Below are 26,121 nucleotides of genomic sequence, written 5' to 3'. Positions count from 1 at the left end.
AAGTTAAGATAATATGAAGCATTCAAATTCCAAGATGTGAAGGCTCTGTAGAAATTATTTAGAGAGACAGTAAGGCAAAGGTTTGATGTATCTAGAATGGTACACCGATCCTTTCTCCCTTCTATTAAAATCTCTACCACCAAACCGTATCTCAATAGCCCAAGGAATAAATTCAGTTGAAGCAACCTTGATTCGGTAAGTTCTGAAGCAACAAATTTTCCCATTATAGCATAGAAAACCTTCATATGAACTTGTTAGGAGCTGAACTAAAATAGAAAACTTGAGCACTAAGCATGATATGCTAGATAGTAAATATTACCTTGGAAGAGAAGGGGTGCGTAAGACGTTGCTCCCATTGCTCTTCCAGCGATAAAAGCTATAACAGATAACAAAATGTAAAAGTCTAAAATTCATAACTATTTTTATGAATATAAACTAGTTAGTAGTTACTTGCCTCATCTGGTGCAGGAACCAATGGGATGGACACTTCCTGGTGTTGAAACCCTACTTCTTCCTTCTATAGAATTACAATAATAACAAAGTTAGATGTGCTCCAGAATTTTGAGCAGAATTCATTGACAAGAGCTAGGGGATATGTTGTAAAGTAAATATGTCAATCAAAATGAAAACATCTGAAAGACCATGTTACATCAAACATGTTATATTTTGTAATCATTAAAAACTAATACAAGAAAAAGAGAAACTTATCATAGATTCGTATTCTTCCAATTATACTGCAAATGCTAGATTGCACCTCATTTACTAATTTTGATATTGCATCAATGTACCTACTCCTAACAGTACTAAAACCTATGTGACCATAACCCAAGTAAATATAAATGCCTTTCATACCAAAATTATAGAAGGTATCCCACTTTTGCACTTGGATTTTATTATAAATTTGATACTAGTTTTTGTTGAAATTGCTACAAATTTCTTGAATATTCTTAAATATAATATGTATGAAAATGATAGAATATCCTAGAACTATAGTGTGTATGAATATGGTAGAACAATCTAGAACTATAATGTGTATGAATATGGTAGAACAATCTAGAACTATAAGTGTATGTATAAGATAGAAGAATCTAGAACTATCATGATACTAATCTATCATGAAAACTCTAGAAAGACCTAAAATAATATAGAAACATTTACCACCATTGAGAGGTTGGTGACTTGAGCCTATAAATAGGAAATTGGTATGTTGTAATTAATCTAAGAAATCAATGACATATCCTTCTTTCTAAAAAAATTCTCAAAAACTATCAACTATCATCTAACCAACTACCAACAGTGGTATCAGAGCTACGTTCGGTCATACATTGGGCGTAGTAATATTACCTACCTACCATTGGCATGTTGTAATTGATCAATCCAACAAATCAATGACATAGCCTTCTTTCTAAAACTATCAACTATCATCTAACCAACTACCAACAGTGGTATCAAAGATACGTTCGGTCATACATTGGGCGTAGTAATATTACCTACCTACCATTCCAAAATCCTCCCAACTACTTCCAAAATTTCCTTTGTACTATAAACCCACTCTAATAATATTTTTCTAAGCTATGTATAACACTACTCAATCGTCAACTATTTCTGTCCCTATCTTCAATGGTGAAAATTATGATTTCTGGCAGGAAACATATTTTTCATCTTAAGATTTATGGGACATAGTAGAAGAAGGCTTCACCATTCCCACGGATACTTCAGCTCTTAATGCATCTCAAGAAAAAGAGTTGAAGAAAAATAAACAGAAAAATTCAAAGGCGTTGTTCACCTTGCAACAAGCGGTGACTGATCCAATTTTCCCAAGAATTATGGGAGCTAAGACTGCTAAAGAAGCGTGGAACACATTGCAGGAGGAGTTTCAAGGAAGTGTTAAGGTACGTGCCATTAAACTTCAATCTCTAAGAAGATATTTTGAACTATTGAAGATGAAGGAGTTTGAGACAGTTAAAGATTACTATTCTAAAGTTAAAGAAATAGTTAATCAAATGAGAGCTTTTGGGGAAGATATTCTTGACAAGAAAATTGTTGAGAAAATTCTAATTACTATGCCCCAAAAGTTTGACCCAATCGTGACAACGATTGAGGAAACCAAAGATCGGTCCACTCTATCAGAGACAAAACTTGTGGGCTCTCTTGAAGCATATGAGCAAAGACTGTATAGGCATAAAGAAGATACACTTGAAAATGCCTTCCAGTCAAAGTTTAAATTTCAGCCCCAAAACAAAGAAAATAGAAAAAAGAAAAATTATGGAGAAGCTTCCAGAAGAAAAGAAGGTTCTAGGAATTTCCTTAAGAATAAAACAGATAAAAATCCTCCATGCAATATATGCAAAAGGCAAGGTCACGCAGAGAAAAATTGTTGGTTCCGTAATATGCCACAATGCAACCATTGCAAGAAGTTCGGGCACATATAGAAAATTGATGTAACAAAAATAGGCATCAAGCTAATATCGTAGAGGAGCATGATCAAGAACAATGTATGTTCTATGCCACTCAAGACTCAATAAAAGAAAAGGGAGGAAGCTGGTACTTGGATAGTGGATGTAGCAATCACATGGCCAAGGATGAGACTATTTTCAAAAGCATTGACGAGTCTGTCAAAGTCAAAGTTCGACTGGGAAATGGAAGTGTGGTTGAATCAAAAGGCAAAGGCACTGTCATGGTGGAGACAGATAAAGGTACGCGACTCATCCATGATGTCTTACTAGTTCCCAGTCTAAAAGAAAATCTTCTAAGCATTAGCCAAATAATGGAGAGAGGCTACACACTTCACTTTGAAGGGGGTGTATGCAAAATCTTAGACAACAAAAATAAAAGGTCTGAGATAGCCCAAGTAAAGATGAATAAGAGCAATAGAAGCTTCCCTCTAAATTTAAAATATGCAACAAACATTGCCATGAAGGTACAAGTTGATGATTCATGGCTATGGCATCAAAGATTTGGCCACTTCAACACACATGCCTTGAAGTTGTTACATGAGAAAAACATGACGAGAGATCTTCCAAGCATAAAGGAGAACAATGAAGTGTGTGAAGGATGTCTCCTTGGTAAGCAACACCGATTTCCTTTCTCAACAAGCGGAGCATGGAGAGCGAAAGATCTATTGGAGCTGATACATATGGACGTCTGTGGACCAATGAGGACGCCATCACGTGAGAACAACAGGTACTTCATACTCTTCATTGATGACTTCTCTAGAATGACATGGGTATATTTTCTAAAAGAAAAATCAGAAGTCTTTGGAGTATTCAAAAAGTTCAAGTCCGTTGCTGAAAATCAAAGTGAAAAACGGATAAAAGTACTAAAAAGTGATCGCGGCAAAGAGTACACCTCTTGCGAGTTTGAAAGATTTTGTGAGGATGAAGGCATTGAGCGACAACTTACAGTCACATATTCTCCTCAACAAAATGGAGTGTCCGAGAGAAAGAATCGCACAGTTATGGAAATGGCTAGATCGATGCTCAAGGAGAAGGGACTACCTAACACATTCTGGGCTGAAGCAGTCTACACTGTTGTTTACATACTTAACAGATGTCCAACTAAGTCTGTAAAAGACAAGACTCAAATTGAAGCTTGGAACGGGAAAAAACCATTTGCAAAGCACCTAAGGGTATTTGGATCTATATGCTACATTCATATTCCAGACGTGAAGAGGCACAAGCTTGAAGACAAGACTATACGAGGTATCTTCCTTGGGTATAGCAATATCTCTAAGGGCTATCGTGTCTACAACTTGCAAACTAAGAAACTCGTCATCAGTAGAGATGTTGAAGTTGATGAGTACGCTTCTTGGAATTGGGATGAAGAAAAAGTGGAGAAGAACGTTCTTATACCCGCTCAACTACCTCAAGAAGAAGCTGAGGAAGAAGACCCAGGTGAACCACCTTCACCTCCACCACAACAACAAGATCAAGAACTATCATCACCAGAGTCTACTCCAAGACGAGGTATCTTCCTTTGGTGGACATATATGAAACCTGTAACTTGGCCATACTTGAACTTGGAAGCTTTGAGGAAGCGTCAAAGTAGGAAGTATGGGTCAAGGCAATGGAAGAAGAGATACAAATGATCGAGAAAAATAACACATGGGAGTTAATAAATTGTCCCCATGGAAAAGATATCATTGGGGTTATGTGGGTCTATAAGACAAAGCTCAACCTTGATGGCACCATACAGAAACACAAGGCGAGGCTAGTAGCTAAGGGTTACTCACAGCAACCCGGAATTGACTACAATGAGACATTTGCACCTGTAGCTCGTCTTGATACCATAAGAGCTCTAATAGCTCTTTCATCACAAAAAGGATGGAGTATCCATCAACTAGATATCAAATCTGCCTTCCTTAATGACGTACTTGAAGAAGATATCTATGTGGAGTAGCCACAAGGATTCGTGTCTGAAGGCAAAGAAAGCAAAGTGTTAAGACTAAGAAAAGCACTCTACGGTTTGAAGCAAGCACCTCGAGCATGGTATAGCAGAATTGATTAGTATTTCACGGATCGAGTATTCAGGAGGAGCAAGAGTGAGCCTACACTTTACATCAAGTCTCAAGGTCAGTACACTCTCTTACTCTCTCTATATGTAGATGATTTTATCTACACGGGAAACAATACTAAGATGATTGTTGGATCAAGTGGTCTCGGAATAATTAAGAAGGGGGGGTTGAATTAATTATTAACGAACCTTTACTAATTAAAAATCTACCCTTCTTAGACTTTTACTAAAATGTTAAGAAAGTAAAGAACAGAAATATTAACTTAACCAAAAGTAAAAGCGCTAATTAAAGTGCACAGCGGAAATTAAAGAGTGTTGGGAAGAAGAAAACAAACACAAGAGTATGTGATGTAATCCTACCCCGCAAGGGCATTGGATAGAAGACTCCAAGTAGATTGGGCCAAAGATGCAAGAGAAGGCCCTAGGGTTTTTATGAGCCTTAGTGTAGATTTTGGGCCCATGGGCTAAGTACGAGCCCACTTATCTTTGTACATATTAGAATAAGATTTCATTAATTTTGGGTCTTGTATTTAGGGCTCCATAATGTAGGTAGGGTACCCTAGAAATATAGGGATTTTCAGCCCTTTTATTTTAGGGCACCTAGACTAGTTTTTGTATTAGGGGTAGTTTTGTAATTTCACATGCACTAAGTGAATATATGATGTGTGTGGTTGGAAATAAATTTAATTGAATTCGTAGAAGCCCAATCCAATTAAATTTTAGAGGGGGAGGTGAGCATTTGCTTACTACACCCCATTGTCACATCATATAGTCACACTTTGTGCATGTCCTTCATGCTTTACATGCCTCATGACACCTAAGCACACTTAGTGGAGAATCTTGGAATTGATCTTGGATTAGTGGGCTGAACCATAACTAAAATTCACTAATCATAATTAGTGAAATTTTGGCTCCACAAATTCAATTTCAAATTCAAGTAAAATTTAAATTGAAATTCAAATTTCCCTCCAATTTTGTATGACACTTAGGCTATAAATAGAGGTCATGTGTGTGCATTTTTTGGAACTTTGATCATTTGAATATTAAACTTCAGATTTCAGAGCTCATTTAGAGCACAAAATTTCGTGCTCTTCTCTCCCTCTCCCTTCATTCATCTCTTTCTTCCTCCAAGCTCTTATCCATGGCCTCCTATGGTGGTGAGCTTCTTCTAGACTCATCTTCTCCTTGAAGTGGCATCTCCTCTCTCTCTTCCTTTCTCCATTCCGCTGCCATTCATCTTCCAAGAAGCAAAGGAATCCATTGATGAAGAAGATCCTAGGCCTACAAGCTCAAATGAAGCTTACATCATGTGGTATCAAGAGCATCTTCATCTAGGTGATGTTCTTTTGCTTCCTCTATCTTTTTGTTCGGTGAATTCTCTTTAATTCCTTGTTCTTCATCTTATTCTCCTTGTATATCCTCCATTGTCTTGTGGTTTGGTGTTGTTTAGAGTAGATTCAAAAAAAATAAACCGATTAAATCTTAGATCTACACTTGTTCTTGCATTTCTATGGTTCAAATTTTGTAGATCTACTCTTGAATCTTGTTTTTGTGTTGATTTTAGGTTCTATCATTTTTCATTCATAATATTCTTGTGCTGAACCTTTAGATCTAAATTTTCTTCCAAAATATTGATTAGAGAAAAAAAAACACAAAAATCTAAGTGTAAATCACTTAATCCATGTTGTCTTAGAGTCATGTTTAGTCATAGTAATTGTCACATTATGTTCTAAGTTTGTGTTGAATTTTTATTTTGTTGATTGAATTCTAGATACATTTGTTCATGTATTATTGTAATTCTTAGCCTATCTTTTTAATTTTGAGTCTAATTCATGCATGTTATTTAGTTCATAACATGTTCTAAATCAATTCCTAGAAGTAGTCTTGTTCTTGAACTTATTTTTGTTTTCTAAGTTTCTACATGATGCCTATGATGAAGTTGAGTTGTGGTGCTGAGTTGTGGCTGGATTTGTGAATCAAAATAAGTCTTAAGCTCTATTGAATTGTGTTATTCAAGATAATTGAGCATAAGCAACCACAAATTGTAACTATCCAAGCCTTAAGCAACATAAACACTACTCTTGATTTCTAGGTTGAAATCGCTGGTGCTGGCAGCTTGAACATACGAACTTGTATAAATTACTGGGAATTGGTCACTATGGTTTTTGAGCTGAACGTTTTACTGAATTTTCTAGACATCTGGAAAAAAATTATAAAAAAAGAAACAAGCGATTTGGATTAAAGGAAAAAATAAGAAAAATCGCACAAGTTGGCAGAAAAATCAGTGTCCAGGAAAAAAAAAAGTGAAAGGAAAGTGTCCTTGTTGTTTTGGCTCAAAATTTATTCTATAATTGGTGCCTATTTTATACCAATCCTAGTTCTGAAATTTCAATTGAAAATTATTGTGAAAACAAGTGCCAAACTAGAGGTTTCTTGAGTCTTTTTTTTAGAGTTTTTCTACTCTACTCTAGAGCCATTCTAGGTTTCTCTTTGAGTCCTAGCTTGCTTTTTTGTGCTTTTCATTGCTTTAATTGTTGAATAATCCTTGGAAATTTGTCTTGTTAAAACTCTATTGGTTTAGCTTTCATTTCATTTTTTTTGGTCTTTGGTTATTGGTTGTTCCTTTGTTTCCTTGCTTGTGAGTTGCCATATAGGGAATTGGAAAGGAGGATTGGTGTCATATCTTGAAGAATTTGAGTCAAGAAGCAAGGGGCCAACCACCTTAAGAGCTATTGGACTAAGAAGCACTCCAAATTGAGTGAAACACCAAAGAGAGAATAGCCACCACAATTGAGGACTTTTTTTTGTAATTTTGTAATTGGCAATTTTCTTTGCTTTTAAATTTTGTAACAAAAAGGCCTTTCATTGGAAGTAAGTTGGGAGCCTCCAATAGGTCACCCTACTTCCATTTGTGTGTAATAATTTTAGGCAATTTTCCCTTAGGATAGTGAGTGTTTTGTTGGGAACCTTAAATGAGGTCATCCAAACACTCTTAGGATCCGCCTAGTTTGCATTTCTTACTTACTTTTATAGCTTATTTCCTTTACCTTCCATTGTCAAACCGCCTAGATAGCTTGCCTTTTACCAATTAGTTTTTACCTTATCTTTCACACCTCTTTTAGTGTTTATTTTGGCTAGTTTCAACCATAGTTTCTTTTACCTTTTGTTTTCAAACCCCCAACAAGAAAGAACTATAACTTAGGAACCAACATGAGTCTTCATTCTTCATCTAGTGTTAATGGTGAGGGTTCTACTCCTAAGGACCCCTTGTATAAGATATTAGATGAGTTGAGATTCCTTAAGTTGTGGAAAGAAAAACAAGAGAGAAAAGAAAAAGGTAAAAAAAGAGTGGAAGAAATAAGTCAAGATGAAAGAGAGAAAATAAGAGAGGAAGAAAGAAGAAAAATAATGAAAGAAATGAAAAGAGAAAAACATGCCTCCTATTATAGTCATAACTCTGGCAAGAGCCTAAGTGAAGAACTTCATGACTATTATGAAGGAAGGCATAGGTCACATCTTAGACCTCACTCCCATAGGAGAGAAAAGGAAAGAAAGCCTCAAGAGGCTAACATTAACCTCCCATACTTCCATGGGAAGGACAATGTAGAGGCTAATTTAGATTGGAAAATAAGGGTAGAGAAACAACTTAAAAGGAAGTCTACTTCAAAATCTTATGGCTCTCACTCTTATCTAAAGAAAGACCAAGGTCAAGGAATCTTAGGGGTGAGACCTTCTAAGCCCAAAGATGATAAGGGGAAGACAATAGAAAAGCAACCCCTTAAGGCTAGTATGCAAGAGAAGACTAGCTCCATGAAGTGCTTTAAATGTCTTGGAAGAGGACACATTACTTCTCAATGCCCCACCAAGAAAACCATGATTATGAGGGGCCAAGACATTTATAGTAGCCAAGATGAGGCTACTACTTCACCTTCCTCTAGTAAAAGTGAAGAAGCAAAAGGGGAAAAATCTAGTGAAGAGATCTACCCCCAAGAAGAAGGACAACCTTTAATGGTTAAGGAGGAGTGTTAGGAGGTAAGTGTCTCCTCCAAGAGGTTAGCTAAGAAGGAAAGACATTTTGAAATAAAGACAAATATTAAAGAAATTTCCCTTCTTAGACAACCTCCACATTTTCTCCTTTGTAAAAAGACACTTGTTAGCATTGCCACATCTCTTGGGCTTAAGTTTATTCCTCAAGTAAAGGAGTTGTTGGATGAGGGTTTGGTTCGCAAGAGCTTAAATCCTTGTGCTTTGTTGGTGCCCAAAATAGGTATTATTAGGCACCAAATCCCTAAAATAGGTGGTATGATGAATGGTTTGAGTGGTGTAACCCTCTTTTGTGAAATCACTCGTGCACCCAACAACTTCATGATTTATGTACATAGGGACTCATTAGGTAGGTTTGTTCTTATTTTTAGTTTCAATACAAACTTGGGTACTCATATGGGACACCTTAGGCTTATCATAATTTTTTGTAGGAATAATCAACATGAAAATATAGAAAAGGGTATGTTTTATTGCATTACTTTTCTTAATTTTTTAAATAGTGATCAAGGGGTTCCCATGAACTTTAAGAGAATAAAGGTCATTCCTGAGTGGCCCACTCCACCAAGTATAAGGAAAATTTGGGGCTTCCATGACTTAACAAACTTTTACAAAAGGTTTGTCCCATATTTTTCTATACTTGTAGCACCACTCATTGAGTTGGTGAGGAACCATGTTCCTTCATGGAAAGATGCCCAGGAAATGGGTTTTCAGACCTTACCTTACTTCAACTTCCCAAACACCACTAATATGTATGTTTTTGTTCTTTTTACAGGTGTTGAGGAAAAAAGCCCAGAGTTTCAAGAACCTCAGGATTTGAGGTCAAATCCTTTTCAAGGGGGAGGGAATGATGCAATCCTACCCCGCAAGGGCATTGGATAGAAGACTCCAAGTAGATTGAGCCAAAGATTCAAGAGAAGGCCCTAGGGTTCTTATGAGCCTTAGGGTAGATTTCGGGCCCATAGGCTAAGTACGAGCCCACTTATCTTTGTACATATTAGAATAAGGTTTCATTAATTTTGGGTCTTGTATTTAGGGCTCCATAATGTAGGTAGGGCACCCTAGAAATATAGGGATTTTCAGCCCTTGTATTTTAGGGCACCTAGATTAGTTTTTGTATTAGGGGTAGTTTTGTAATTTCACATGCACTAAGTGAATGTATGATGTGTGTGGTTGGAAATAAATTTAATTGAATTCGTAGAAGCCCAATCCAATTAAATTTTAGAGGGGGAGGTGAGCATTTGCTTACTACACCCCATTGCAACATCATATAGTCACACTTTGTGTATGTCCTTCATGCTTTACATGTCTTATGACACCTAAGCACACTTAGTGGAGAATCTTGGAATTGATCTTGGATTAGTGGGCTGAACCATAACTAAAATTCACTAGTCATAATTAGTGAAATTTTGGCTCCACAAATTCAATTTCAAATTCAAGTAAAATTTGAATTGAAATTCAAATTTCCCTCCAATTTTGTGTGACACTTAGGCTATAAATAGAGGTCATGTGTGTGCATTTTTTGGAACTTTGATCATTTGAATATTAAACTTCAGATTTCATAGCTCATTTAGAGCACAAAATTTCGTGCTCTTCTCTCCCTCTCCCTTCATTCATCTCCTTCTTCCTCCAAGCTCTTATCCATGGCCTCCTATGGTGGTGAACTTCTTCTAGACTCATCTTCTCCTTGAAGTGGCGTCTCCTCTCTCTTTTCCTTACTCTATTCCGCTGCCATTCATCTTCCAAGAAGCAAAGGAATTCATTGATGAAGAAGATCCTAGGCCTACAAGCTCAAATGGAGCTTACATCAGTATGGAAAACCAGAAAACTTTAGAAAGCTTTTGCAAAGGAAGAAGAAGAAGAAGTTCAAGAAGATGTTCAAAGAGATTCAAAGGTTGTAAAAGAATATATGGAAAAGTTGTTTGTAAAGGTTGTAAGTGTTGTAAGTAAGTATAGTTAAAATGCAAATCAAGGTATTGCTTTTATAGACTCTTCAAGTCTGGTCAAGAAAACCATTGGAAGAGTTATAACCTTTAGAAAACCTGAAAAGAGTTACATCTTTTGATTTTTGTTCAAAACTTGTCACTGGTAATTGATTACCAAATCCTTGTAATCGATTACACAAAGCTTTTAATGAAAGGATGTGACTCTTTACAATTGAATTTGAATTACAACGTTCAGATGCACTGGTAATCGATTACCAATATCTTGTAATCGATTACACCATTTTGAAATCAATTGGAACGTTACAAATTCAGTTGAAAACTTTTGAAATCAAACTTTGCCACTGGTAATCGATTACATGAAACTAGTAATCGATTACCAGAGAGTAAAAACTCTGGTAACTTAGAAAATTTTGTGAAAACTCTTTTGAAAAACAAAACTATGCTATGTTTTTTTATTTTTTGAAAAATATTTTCAATACTTCCCTTGTGAAGTCTTCTTGATTACTTCTCTTGAATCTTGAATTCATCTTCTCTTGAATCTTGAAATCAATCTTCTCTTGATTCTTGAATCTTCTTGATTACATGATCTTGAACTTGTTGACTCATTCTTGAAATTATTCTTTGGGCTTTTTGTCATCATCTTTGTCATTATCAAAACTACTTGAATCAACTTGATTCATCATCATGAAGCTTGCTTCTACAATGATGATGGAGTTTAAAGAAGACATGATGAAGACCTTTGAGATGACCGACCTTGGTTTGATGAGTTACTTCCATGGCATAGAAGTAAGTCAGAGAAATGAAGGGATATTCATCTCACAAAAGAAATACACAAAAGGCTTACTTAAGAAATTCAAGATGTATGGTTGCAAACCTGTTGCTACTCCACTCAAAACAAATGAGAAACTACAGAAGAATGATGGAGCACCAAAAGTTTATGCATCCCAATACCAAAGTCTAATTGGAAGCCTCCTATATTTGACCGCTACACGGCCTGATATAATGTATGCTACAAGTCTTCTATCAAGATTCATGCAAAGTCCAAGTCAAATACACTTTGGAGCAGGAAAAAGAATTTTGAGGTATCTACAAGGAACAAAAGAGTTCGGTATATGGTATACTACCGAAACCAACTCAGAATTACTTGGCTACACTGACAGTGATTGGGCAGGTTTGGTAGACGACATGAAGAGTACCTTTGGCTATGCTTTCTCACTAGGATCGGGAATGTTCTCTTGGGCGTCAAAGAAGCAAGCTACAGTAGCACAATCAAAAACAGAAGCAGAGTACGTGGCAGCTGCTGAAGCAACGAGTCAAGCTATATGGCTTCGTAGGATACTTGAAGACATGGGAGAAAAACAAGATGAGCCTACTAAAATCAACTGCAACAACAAATCAGCAATTGCAATGGCGAAGAATCCAGTTCATCACAGTAGAACAAAACACATAGCAATCAAGTATCACTTTATCAGAGAAGCTGAAGCAACTAAAGAGATCAAAAATCGACTACTGCAGAACAGAAGATCAAATTGCAGACATATTCAAAAAGGCGTTGCCGAGACCAAGATTTGAAGAATTACGAGCTATGCTCGGAGTCACAAAAATTTGCATCAAGGAGGAGTGTTGAAATTGCTACAAATTTCTAGAATATTCTTAAAATAATATGTATGAAAATGGTAGAATATCCTAGAACTATAATGTGTATGAATATGGTAGAACAATCTAGAACTATAATGTGTATGAATATGGTAGAACAATCTAGAACTATAAATGTATGTATAAGATAGAAGAACCTAGAACTATCATGATACTAATCTATCATGAAAACTCTAGAAAGACCTAAAGTAATGTAGAAACATTTACAACCATTGAGAGGTTGGTGACTTGAGCCTATAAATAGGCAATTGGTATGTTGTAATTAATCTAAGAAATCAATGACATAGCCTTCTTTCTAAAAAAATTCTCTAAAACTATCAACAATCATCTAACCAACTACCAACAGTTTTATTGTATCAATGACAGGGATGCTGGCACAATCCCAAATGGTCCTCAGTCCTCCAAAGTCCAAATAACAATGCATCTTTTAATTCCTTACAGTACTACTCTGAAATGTTAAACTAAAGATAACTGCATGTGATTAATCCTAAAATTGTCCTTATTATAGACTATATACTCAATTAAGAATGATAACCAAATATATGCATGAAATCGAGAGAAAGCATAACCTAGCCAAATTCAAAGCTAATAAAAACTGAAAAATGACTAAAATTTTATCTTATTCCAAGTCAAGAATTGAGGATTACCTGAAATGAAGCCAGCAAAGTGAATATGACATCTCCCTTTTTGAATTCGATCCACTTTCCTAGTAGCAAAACTCTTCCCATCACGGAGACGATAAACTTGATATATAATGGGTACTAGAAAACAAAAGTTTACACCGGTTATAATACTTTTACTATTATTAGTTAACAAACAATGCGAATTATAAATATAATAGAAGAAATGGTTCTTCTACAAAACAATGTAGTAGGTGAACCAAGAATAGAAAATGAATATTCTAAGGAAAAATGGTAGAAAGAAACTGGTAGCGAAAGACTACCTAATTCGAAGAATAGGGGAATAAAGAAGAAACTATTGAAAATAAGCTAAGTAATTATGAATTGTTTTGTGCTCTTTTCATTCATTGCATTCCTATTTATAATGTATGTTTACAGTATTAGATATTTATTATATTATCAATTCTGTTATAACAGAATAGGATGAGCACTAAAGTTGTCTCCTAACCGAATTGAGCACTAAGGCTATGACCTCTTCAAGCATAATCCTTCAAGTATGTTGGTCTGTTGCGGTTTCAGATTGGTTTGGTAGTGGCTAAGCCTTCTTGTATGCTATTGATGCTATCATAAACGGAGAAGGGAGTTAAATTAGAGTATTGTCAATGAAGTTCAGATTAAGCACACTTACTGTTAAAATCCCCCACAAGAAGAAAATAGGCATGCAAGCTATGAACAACTTTAAGACAATCAACAGATTTTGATGCTGCAGCCAGTGCCTGTATATTACACATTATCATGTAAAAAATCATTGCCTAGAAAGTGCTACTGACATGAGAACATGATGTACTATGAAGACAAGGTAGTTTTCTTACCCGTCCAACTATTTGTCCACCAAATACCTTCCCAAATTTTAGAGCATTTGGAGAAGTGATTCCTCAAAAGATATATACCTTCCAAAGAGAAGGAACAAAATGATATAAGGGTGAACTATACAAAATATAGCAAGATACTACTTTACATCGTATAATTGTGATATGCAACATAAAGGTTTTTCAACTGACTGCAACTGCATCACGATCGCAATTTTTGGCAGTGTCAACGATTTCGATGAAACCACAGGCAATTTACTTAATATCAAAGATTAACCAAGACAACCATATCTGACTAGTTTCCTTTTCCTTTTCTATCTATTATTTATATAATATATATGGGCACCTCTATAGGTTCCAAATGCAATATATGGGTACTTAATTTTTGTCACCTTTGTCAAAGCTACAACATCAACATGGTGAACATCATTTAGTAAACCTACAAGTTGCGAATTCATATTATTAGTCTTCTATAATTATAGTAATATAACAATTTAAGGTAACATCTCTCGTGTCTTTAATGTAACAAGAACACACCAAACACAAAGCTTATTCACAAAAATATCAAATAAGATCTATATGCATTTTTACAGCAGTCAAATCTCATTTATGTGATTACAAAATCTAAAACTAATTGTTCTATTTTGAATGCAGAATAATTTTTGAAATTATAGGGTTTATGTAACACCACATTTTTCGTAAAATAAATTAAAAAGGGTTTTATTTAAAAATAAATAGAGTTTTAGGGAAAAAATAATGAGGTTTTTGTAATTAAATAAATAAGCAGAAATAGTTTTATTAATTAAAATAATGTTCGTAAGGAAAATAAAATAAATGTTTTTTTATGAAATGAAAAAAAATATTTTTTTTATTCATTTGATAAAGAGAAAAATAGAATTCTTTTTATGAAATAAATAAAAAATAAACCCACATTGGGTCAATTTTACATTTACAACACGTTTCTACGCTCTTTCTTCCTCTCAAATTCATTTTTCCTTTTCCCCTTCCAAAACTATTTTTTTCCCGCATACACTCATAGTTGTCCCAGTAAAACTACAATTCTGAACTCGTTAACCGTTGGATCACTGTTGTAACATTCCATTTTTCGCAAACTAATTTAAAAAAGATAGTTATTTATAAATAAATAGAGTTTTATAAAAATGATGAGGTTTTATAATTAAATAAATAAGAAGAAATAACTTTATTAATTAAAATAATGGTTTGAGAGAAAATAAAAAAAATTATTTTATTTATTCATTTGATAGGGAATAAAATAGAGTTTGTTTTTATAAAATAATAAAAACAAATAAATAGAGTAAATAATAGGTTGTGAGTATCCTAGTTATAAATAACAAAATGTTAGGTCAATTTTGAGACTGACGATAGCTTCAGCCTCCTCTTCCTATCAATTTTGTATTCCCTTCTCTTTCTCCTAAAACTCTCTCCTTTCCCGCAGGCCACCAAACCTATTTCATAAAAATGATGATCTCGAACTCATTCACCGTTGGATTGTCGTGAAATTTAAGCAACAGCTTTGAAACTAAATTTGGAGAATTCTCACCGTTGGGAATTTTGTAAAGATGTCGGAACTAAGAGAAATACACTTCACATTGTAGCCTTTTCTTTTCCCATAGAAATCCAAAACTTTCTCAGTAAAACTACGATCCTGGATTCATTAACCGTTGGATCGTTATAAAATTTTGATATGTGGTTCTATGTTCAATTTCTCACACCTTCACCGTTGGAATTTACAAGACAATATCGAGCAGAGAGGAAACAAATTCGCACGAAGGTAGCACAAAATAGAGACTTCAATCCCTTTTCCTTCTCTATGACGTTTGGGAACCCTATCAGAGCAGTCGGAGGAAAAATTTGAGGAATCTTAGGAAACCGTTAGAGATGCCGCTATTGTTGTCACAATGCACACGTGAGCCCGCTTAGAGATAAGAGATGGGTTTATCGCGATTGGGGTTAGAATGAGCATGTGTAGGGATCCATAGAGGATTAAATTGAGTTTATTTTGGGATGTTTATTGAATTCTTCATTTATGATTATAAATATAATATTGATGTCCTGATGTGATTTGGTTGATAAAATTGAGTTCTCATAGTGTTTTCGTTTCTCATACATATGATTTTGATTGTTAATTTTGATTTAATTGTGCGAAATTATTTGAGAGGTTTTACTTTTCATGTTGTGATAAACTTTTTGTATAAATTGTTATATTGAGATTATTGTAGAAGTAAAATATTTTGATGTTTTGATGATGCCAAAGGATCAAGTGCTTCTCAAGTTCTAGTCAAGACAAGAATCTAAGAAAATCAAGATATATGATCAAGTTGATCTCTAGAATCTTAGGAAGAAGTTTCCAAATTGAAAAAGCAAAAGGTTTGGCCAAAGAATTTCATCTAAATCATTTTAAATTGAGATTTACTCTCTGTTAATCTATTACCAGAGGATGTAATCGATTACCAGTGGCCAATATGCTTTCTGAAAAGGTTTTAAATATTTTAGAAAGCATGTAATCGATTACACATGGCTTGTAATAGATTACCAGAGGTTTGGAACATTTTTAAAAAAGTCATAAGAAATTTGAATTTAAATTTCAAAGTTGTGTAATCGATTGCAGTAAGTTGGTAATCGATTACCAGTGTTTAAATATTCAAATTTCAAATGAGAAGAGTCATAACTCTTCAGAAGTAACTGTGTAATCGATTACACCATTATTGTAATCGATTACTTTCGAATATAACTCCCAACAATCACATATTTTCAAATGTTTTTGAATGACCATCAAAGGCCTATCCTCTCAAAAGATTAAGAGAGTTTTTCTGAACTGAAATGTCTTATCCTCTCAAAAAGGATTCTTTGGTCAAACACTTTTATATTCAATAAGAAATCTTGATTGATCTTCAATTGTAATATCTTTCTCTTTCAAGAGAGATTTCTTCCTCTCTTCTTCTTACTTCTGAAAAGGGATTAAGAGATCAATGGTCTCTTATTGTAAAGGATTCCTGAACACAAAAGAAGGGTTGTCCCTGTGTGGTTCATACTTTCTAAAAGGAGTTTTACAAAGAGAGTGGAAAATCTCAAGTAGGTTGCTTGAGGACTGGACGTAGGCATGGGAAGTGGTCGAACTAGTATAAATCTAGTTTTCATTTCTCTCTTCCCTTAAAATTCTTTTATTTATTGCTATTTATCTTTTGCTTTAAAGAAGTTTATTTTGAATTGTCTTTTGAGTAATTCATGTTAAGGGTGCATTGTTAATCCAAAAAGAGAGAGTCAAATTTTAATTGAGGAATAGTCTTTGTATCTTAATTCAACCCCCCCCCCCCCCCTCTTAAGATAATTGAGGTCATTTGTCTAACAAGTGGTATCAGAGTAGGATTCTTGTATAAAGTTTAAAAACTTCAAGAATAGATATGGCCTCATCCAACTTTCCATTTCCTGAGGGAAATTCTATTAATAGGCTTGTTATGTTCAATGACGAAGGTTATCACTATTAGAAAACCCGAATGCAAATCCTTATTGAAGCCATAGATTTAAATATATGGGAAGCCATTGAAGTTGGTCCCTTTATTCCTACAAAGGTAGTGGGAAATGCAACTATAGAAAAACCAAGAGAAGAATGAAATGATGATGAAAGAAGAAAGGTTCAATACAATTTAAAGGCCAAAAATATAACCACTTCTGCATTAGGCATGGATGAATATTTTAGAGTCTCAAATTATAAAAATGCAAAAGAAATGTGGGATACATTGCAAGTAACCTATGAAGGCACAACTGATGTTAAGAGATCTCACTAATATGTCTCTTGCCAGTCTCTTTGGAAAACTTCAAGAACATGAAATGGAACTTATGAGACTCCATCAACTTGAAGAGAATGATATAAAGAGGAAAGGAATAGCACTCATAGCCTCATCATCTTCTATTCAAGAAGAAAGTGACAAAGAGGACTTCACTAAAATAGAAGAAGATGATGATGATTTCAGATTCTTTGTGAAAAGGTTCAATAAATTTCTAAGAAACAAAAGAAATAAAAGGGAATTAAACTTCAATACAAATAAGAAAGAAGAAGATTCCTCCTTAGCCCCAATATGCTATGAAAGCAATCAACCTGGGCACATGAGATTCAATTGTCTTGTCTTTAAAAGAAGAATGGAAAAATCCAACAAGAGGAATCTCAAAGAAAAGAAAGAAAAGAAAGCATAAATCACTTGGGAAGATAATGACATAAATTCTTCAAGTGATTCAGAAAAATAAAATTATAAATCTGGGTTTCATGTTGAAAGACTATGAAAGTGGAGAAGAGCAAAGTTGATACATTGATAGCAATTTCTCCAAACACATGGCAGGAGATGCATAAGAGTTTATTCATATTTCTCCCAAAGATAGTAAATATGTGATCTATGGAGACAACGAACAAATGTCACTTGTCTTTGATTAATTACTTTTGATTATTTTTTGCATATGATTGTTAACTCTTGATTGAATTTTGATGCTTGTTTTCTGCTTAAATGTTGATTGTCTTTGATGATTGTTTTTGATTGTGTTTGAGATTAATGTTTGATTGTGTTTAATTGTAAGTATTTGATTGTGTTTTTGATTGATGTGTTATTGTGTTTTGATTTTGCTTGATTAATATTGTATGCTTGTTAGTATAATTGATTGATAGAGATAGATGATGTTCTTAGATAATAGAAATAGGTAATTTTTAGGAGAAAAGACTTGTTTGGTGTTCTAATAATCGATTACCATTACGTGTAATCAATTACACAAGAACAGGTAGCCTGTAATCGATTATCAGTAGGCAGTATGGTCCTGTAATCGATTACGAAGCCCTGTAATCGATTACCATTCGTCCTCCACTATAAATAACATGTGTTTCAAACGTTGCAGCCACGAAACTCATGATTGTGGAGCCCTTTTTTTCCAAACTTCAAATCCTCATATCTTCTTCGTTTCTTAACCAAATCACGTCCCACAAAGCCCAAACTTCATCATTTTCAATCCTCTTTTGATTCCATTGATTGAAATCTGCAAAAATTTCTTCAAATGGCTGAATCGATGAAAAAGCGAAAGGGCTCTTCCACCACCACCGCCGCTGCTGGCCATCGACGCCACGGACCATCTGAAACACCCACAGCACCAGTTCCTCCTTCCTTGTCATCTCCATGATCATCTAATCTATTTTCTTCAGATGATCAACGTCTACGGTACTCTTCTCAATTTTCTACTAGAATCATATCAGACCCTAAGTACCTAGACATAGCTTTCTTTGATTATGAGACATTTAACTGTTATCAAGTATTTCAAAACTATGGCTTAGTTGATTTTATGTCTTGAAAGTTTCCTCATTATCCTGAACTATTTAGAGTCTTTTACAATAACTTAAGAATTCAGGATAGTACACTTTACTCTGAGGTGCATGGTATTCCTCTTATCATTGATCAATCTCTTTTTTTCTCATTGACTAAATTACCCAGTCAAGGTGTTCCTTTTTAGGGCACTATTGTTGATGACTGGAAGTTTGATTATTTGAGTCATGATGCTCATCGTATGGTCTGTAATGACCAGGCTGATATGACCGGCAGATTGCTTGTCGAGTCATTAACCTTTGATTGTTGCATCATGCAATGCATCATTGTTAGAATTTCTTTACCCCGCTCGTCTAATCTTGCTCAAGCCTCTGAGGAGGACTTGATTTTGATGTGGGCTTTTCTTACCGATTGTTAGATCGACTAGGCCCACTTTGTTAAGTACCGTATGCATAAGGCATTACAGACCAATGCACCTCTTCCGTATCCTCAGTTAGTCACTCTTTTTCTTCGTCACTTTCAAATTCCTCTAGATGATGAACCTTTTGTTCAAGTCAAGAGATCTTTGGCCATTGGTGCTGGAACGGTAACTTCTTTTGGGTAGCGTAAGGATACTGATGGACAGTGGATTAGGAAACAAGATTTACCACCGCCGATTCCTGATGAGCGTACTCCGTCTCCTCTGCCACAAAGAGATGCTTCCTCTACTCTTATGAATGAAGTCCTTTCTGAATTACGTGGCCTTCGAGCGTTCGTAGGTGACCGTTTGGATGCCATGGATGCTCATTTTGAAGGCATGGATACACGGATTACTCAGCTTGAAGATGACATGGGTTTCATTCGTCGTTGCTTCGATCCACCGGCTGCCCCATAGTTCTTTTTAGTAGTTCTTTATTTCAGCCATGTATTTGGCTTTTATTGTTTTAGTTATGGTTAACTTGCACTTTTATTACTATTTCTAGACTTTAAATTGATTGGTTAAGACTTTGTGTGGTCTGCTTCAGTTTATGACTGACTTTGTTTACTATTGATTGTTTTCCTTAGTTCTTTTCCTTATACGTTGCTGGCTTTTTTATGTTGCCAAAGGGGGAGAGAACATGGGTTTATAAATCATTAACTTAGGCATAAATTCCAAAAGATAGGGGGAGTAAGGGTTGTGTGTACGCGTTATCAACTTGTATATAGTTTATCTTGATTTTAGGATATTGTCATCATTAAAAAGGGGGAGATTGTAGAAACAAGATATTTTGATGTTTATATGATGCCAAAGGATCAAGTGCTTCTCAAGTTTTATTCATGACAAGAATCCAAGAATCCAAGAAAATCAAGATATATGATCAAGTTGATCTCTAGAATCTTAGGAAGAAGTTTCCAAATTGAAAAAGCAAGAGGTTTGGCCAAAGAATTTTATCTAAATCATTTTAAATTGAGATTTACTCTCTAGTAATCGATTACCAGAGGATGTAATCGATTACCAGTGACCAATATACTTTCTGAAAAGGTTTTAAATATTTTAGAAAGCATGTAATCGATTACACATGGCTTGTAATAGATTACCATAGGTTTGGAACGTTTTTAAAACAACCATAAGAAATTTGAATTTAAATTTCAAAGTTGTGTAATCGATTACAGTAAGTTGGTAATCGATTACCAGTGTTTAAATATTCAAATTTCAAATGAGAAGAGTCATAACTTTTTAGAAGTAACTGTGTATTATTGTAATCGATTACCAGTGAGGATTTTCGAATATAACTCCCAAGTCCCAACAGTCACATATTTTCAAATATTTTTGAATGGTCATCAAAGGCCTATATATAAGTGACTTGGGATATGAAAATTCTTGAGAGTTTTTATTGCCCAAAAAGTCTTATCCTCTCAAAAGATTAAGAGAGTTTTTCGGAACTGAAATGTCTTATCCTCTCAAAAAGGATTCTTTAGTCAAACACTTTTATATTCAATAAGGAATCTTGATTGATCTTCAATTGTAATATCTTTCTCTTTCAAGAGAGATTTCTTCTTCTCTTCTTCTTACTTCTGAAAAAGGATTAAGAGACCTTGTTGTAAAGGATTCCTGAACACAAGGGAAGGGTTGTCCCTGTGTGGTTTAGACTTTGTAAAAGGATTTTTACAAAGAGAGTGAAAAATCTCAAGTGGGTTGCTTGAGGACTGGACGTAGGCACAGGAAGTGGCCGAACTAGTATAAATCTAGTTTACAGTTCTCTCTTCCCTTAAACTTCTTTTATGTATTTCTATTTATCTTTTGCTTTAAAGAATTTTATTTTGAATTATCTTTTGAGTAATTCATGTTAAGGGTGCATTGTTAATCCAAAAAGAGAGAGTGAAATTTTAATTGGGGAATAGTCTTTGTATCTTAATTCAACCCCCCCTCATTCTTAAGATAATTGAGGCCATTTGTCTAACAATTATGAAATTGTGATTCAAATCATGAGTATGTGATAAATTGAACTTGTGATGAAAGATGAAATACATGTGTATTGAGATGTGTGTATTGAGTTGTGAGCTATGAGCTGTGTAATCACACAATTGTAAGACCCTTTAAGGGTGATGAGTATTGTGATGGGATCCATTGTGGGAACCCGATGAGTTAAAATGATTTTGAAAACAATTGAGTAGTTGTGTATATTGCATAGTTCATAGGTAAAGTGTATATGATTCATGAGGTGTGATAACATGCTACTTTGAGATTATACCATTGTGATTGAGACCGAATATATGTGATAAATTGAGCATGAAGTGACTTGCAATATATATGTGCATTGAGATGTTGTGTGCATTGAGTTGTAAACTATGGATTGTACAATCACAGGACTATAAGACCCTTTAAGGGCGACGGGTTAATGCTAAGACCCTTTAAGGGCGACGAGTTAATGCTAAGACCCTTTAAGGGCGACGAGTTAAAACTATTCTGAGAACAATTGAGGAGTCGTGTGTTTTGTATAATTCATAGATAGTGTCTGTGTGCTAAAATGTTTTCTGGGTTGGACCTAAATCAGGAGGGAAAGGCCCTAATGGACTCTTCGGAGTATTGGCCTTGGGGGTCACCTGGTTTGAGTGCTCCTTTAAGCTTGTGCTGATCTCACATGGTTAGAACATTCTTACAAAACACCGTGACCCTGACTGGTTTCCCTATGATTTTACCTAGTAAGAGTGACCTGACTTGCTAGTGTATGGTTTGTCTTATCATGTACTCCTAGGCGCCCGACGAGGTTTTTCACTGACATGGTACCACATTGCATATAGGATTGAGTCTTAGTGTAGATGTTGCATAATGCTTGTGTATTGATCGATATTGATTGACTTGGTGATATTGTGTTTTGATCCTTGAGTACGTGAATGTGTTGAAAAAGAATGAGATGTGTTGTGTTGTGTTGTGATGTTGGGCAAAAAAATGGTGAAATGATGTGAGCTATATTTAAGTAAGTTTTATTTTGTTTAATGATATTTATACCTACATGTTATCTTGTTTCCCTCTATTAGTTAAGAATGTGATAACTCACTCCCTGTGTGTTGTTTGTGTTTGGATCCTGTGATGATCTTGAACTTTGTGTTCGGGGGAGCAGATGACTAGGTGAATTGCTTTAAGAAACCTTGTGCTGAAGGACGTCGAGACATGATGCTCTGATAGGATATGACATTGGATGTGTCACAACTGTGAAATTTGAGCATCAGGTTCAACACTCATTTTCTCACATCTCCACCATTGGGATTTACAAAATCATATCTATGGTGAGAGAAATATCCCTCACATAAAGTTTTCTTTTTCCCGCATACATTAAAACCTGTCCCAGTAAAACTATGATTTCGGACTCGTTAACCATTGGATCATCCTGAAATGTGAACACCAAGTTTGGAACTCATTTCTGCACATCCCCACTGTTGTAGTGAGAGAAATTAATATCCCTTGCACGGAGACATTGAAATGGAGGCACTAATATTATCCTTCTCTCTAATGCTTGGAAATCCTAGCAGAGCAACTAGAGGAAAAGTTTAAGGAATCTTAGGAAACCACTAGATATACCGCTATCACCACCGAACTACACATGTGAGCCTGCTTAGAAGTAAGGGATGAGTTTATCGCAATTGGGGTTAAAATAAACATGTGTAGGAATTCTTAGAGGATCAAATTGGGGTTTATTTTGGGATGTTTATCGTATTGTAATTCTTCCTTTATGATTATAATCACAATATTGTTGTGCTTGACGGACCAATTGATGCCCTAATGCAAATTGGTTGATAAAATTAAGTGTTCTTGTGTTTTTGTGTTTTTTACCTATAATTTTGATTCCTTTGATTTTAATATGATTATGCGAAATTATTTGAGAGGTTTTAATCCCCATGTTGAGACAAACTTTTTTGTATAATTTGTTTGTGTTTTAGACAAGATTTACTATATTAGTGTGATAAATTGTTGCATTGGGATCAAGAAATTGTGATTAAAATTGTGTGTAAGGGATAAATTGAACATATGTTAATCTGTGGAATACACGTGAACATGTGATTGTGGATTATGACATTGTGAGATGTTAAATTATGGACATGGGATATGGTTGTGAATAAGTGTGTGGTTAACATTTGATGTGACAACTACTTGTATTGTGAGTTGTGAATTATAAGATAACCCGACTGGTGTTTACCTTGAGAAAAATGTTTATGCGCGAGGTGTTAAAAGAAAAGTGTAGGGTTCCAAGTTAGGAACCTTAAGTGTTAAACTATAACGCAATGTGTTAAGCATGTTTGAAAAAAAGTGTGAGGTTGTGGGTATTGCATAATTCATGAGTAATGTTTGCGTGCAAAAGTTGTTTTAGGGGTTGAACCTGAATTAGGAAGGTGAGACCCTAATGAATTCTTGAGAGTCTAGGCCTTGGGGTAAATACACTCAGTTTGAGTGTTCTTTTAAGTCTATGTTGATCCCATATGATTGAAACATTCTCGCAAAACAAAGTGACCCTTACTGGTCACCTTAGGATTTTACTTAATGAGAGTGACCTTATATACCCATTGTGTGACATGTCTTATTATGTACTCTTAAGCACCCCACATTACATATAGGCTTGAGTCTTAATATAATTGATGCATAACGTCTGTGAATTGTTTATTATGAAATTGGTGAGTGTTGTTACGTCTTGAATCGAGTATGTGATTCATGTGTAATATGATTGGGGATTGAAAAATGAGTTTTAAATAATAAAGTGATGTAGTGATGTGGATTGTATTAAGTTGAGTTATTTGATAAATATTTTTATAATGTATTTTGCATATGCATTTGTTTATCCGTATTTTATTTAGAAATATAATAACTTACTCCTTGTGTGTTGTTTGTGTTTAGATCATGTGATGATCTCGAACCTTGTGTTCGTGGGAGCAGATAGTTAGGTGGATGACTTTGAAGAACCTCGTGCTAGAGGATGTTTAGACACAATGCTTTGATAGGATGTGACATTTGAGGCATGAGTTTTTATTTCAATTGCATGATGTTCTAAACATGTTTTTTACTTTATTTTATTCAATTGCTTAACTTAAGTTCTTTTATAAACTTGGACAGCCTTGTTCTGAGCAAGATATGTTTTTAATAAGTTTTATTTGGTAATAGTGAAGCAAATGTGACTCTTTTATCCTTGCGAATTTGTTTACATGATTTGAATAAAATTGATTTAATTATTTCTTTGTATATTTTTCTTATTTATATGTATGTCAGAATAGAGAGTGTCATAATTTAAGTAAGAGGTAGGAATGGAGAAAGAGAGAAATGAGACTTTTTAATATTCTTTTGTGTCTGTGTTAAATTACAAAAACATTGGGACTTATTTATACTAGTACTAGAGACTCCTCATAGTAACTAAATAAGGAAGAAGTCTGGAAATATAATAAATAGGATAAGAATGAAGTCCGAATTAGAAGTATATTACCAAATTAAAACCAAAATTTTGGTTTTAGTAACAAATTTTTTATGTAAGCCAAATTTTCTATGTCATGTTGAATAATGAAGTTTATTAATTACTAAAATCAAAATAGTTATATCTTTTCAAGTGAAACTCTGGATGATTATCTGCATTGGCACTAAACATTCAACACAACTGAAATATTGAAGAATAATGTTGCACAAACAAAATTTGTAGAGCTACATCTACATCACTACGAACTAATCCAATTACCCTTTTGTAGACAACTTTCAATTGTGAAATATAACATGAAAAATGAGCATATCTCCCCCCAGATGAAGTAAAGACCATCCCTACGTTCTCCCTCACGAACAACGTACTCTCCTGGCTCTACACAATAATTCATCATTCAAGAATTGAAAACATTAATGCATGTACTAGTTCATCAATCATCCTTCCATAAATAAAACATCTCTTCCAATTGACTTCTAAAATACTCTAAACATAGCAACACTAATAAAGCTAGTATTATATGAACAAATGTTGGACATGATCCCATCTAATTCATAGCACGAAGTCCAATTCAATAACAAACGATGTTAATTTCAAAATCCAATTTTTTTACCATAGTGTTTGAGAATCACAAGTTCAGATATCTTCTGCACAGATGAGCCGGGAAGCCTCTGTAGCAGAGGAATGTTCCCAAGGAACTCAAACACTCCAACAACATCAAATAGAGAAAACCAAATCTAAAGATCGAAACAGAACTTCAGACGTATGTTGCATGTTGCCACCATTATCATCATATGCTCTGCGTCCAGTAATTAGTTCCAATAACACAACCCCAAAACTGTAAATGTCAGATCTCATCGTTAAATTTCCACTAGTGGCATATTTAGGGGCACAATAACCTTGTGTTCTCATGACCCTAGTGGCAACATACGATTGTTCTCCGGTTGGACCAAATTTTGCAAGCCCAAAATCAGCAAGTTTTGGATGGAAACCTTCATCTACTCTAATTTGATAGATTTCATCAAACAGAAGTTCAATTAAAATTATGCTTCTCAGCACAACATGCCAACATACGAACCAACTTATGTATGATCCTAGGATGTCATTCAGATAAAACTATAAAAGGATATTTCATATGTCCAGAGGTTAAAATGCTAGATCATGATCTCTGAGTCTTTGACCTTCTCTCAGAGCTGAAGAAAAGGTTACAAATACCTCAGTGCAAACCTCACATCAAATGAGGTCAT

The 26,121-nt window shown here is 34.7% G+C and overlaps 1 pseudogene; it reads right to left on the bottom strand.

Annotated features, from left to right (window-relative positions):
• Positions 1-54: 54 nt before the first annotated feature.
• Positions 55-26,121, bottom strand: LOC100815705 (uncharacterized; annotated as a pseudogene).

The sequence above is a fragment of the Glycine max genome, chromosome 18 (assembly GCF_000004515.6).
Source record: "Glycine max cultivar Williams 82 chromosome 18, Glycine_max_v4.0, whole genome shotgun sequence".
Classification (NCBI taxonomy): Eukaryota; Viridiplantae; Streptophyta; class Magnoliopsida; order Fabales; family Fabaceae; genus Glycine; species Glycine max.
Note: the sequence above shows the minus strand (reverse complement) of the source record. Positions and strands in the feature narration are given on the sequence as shown.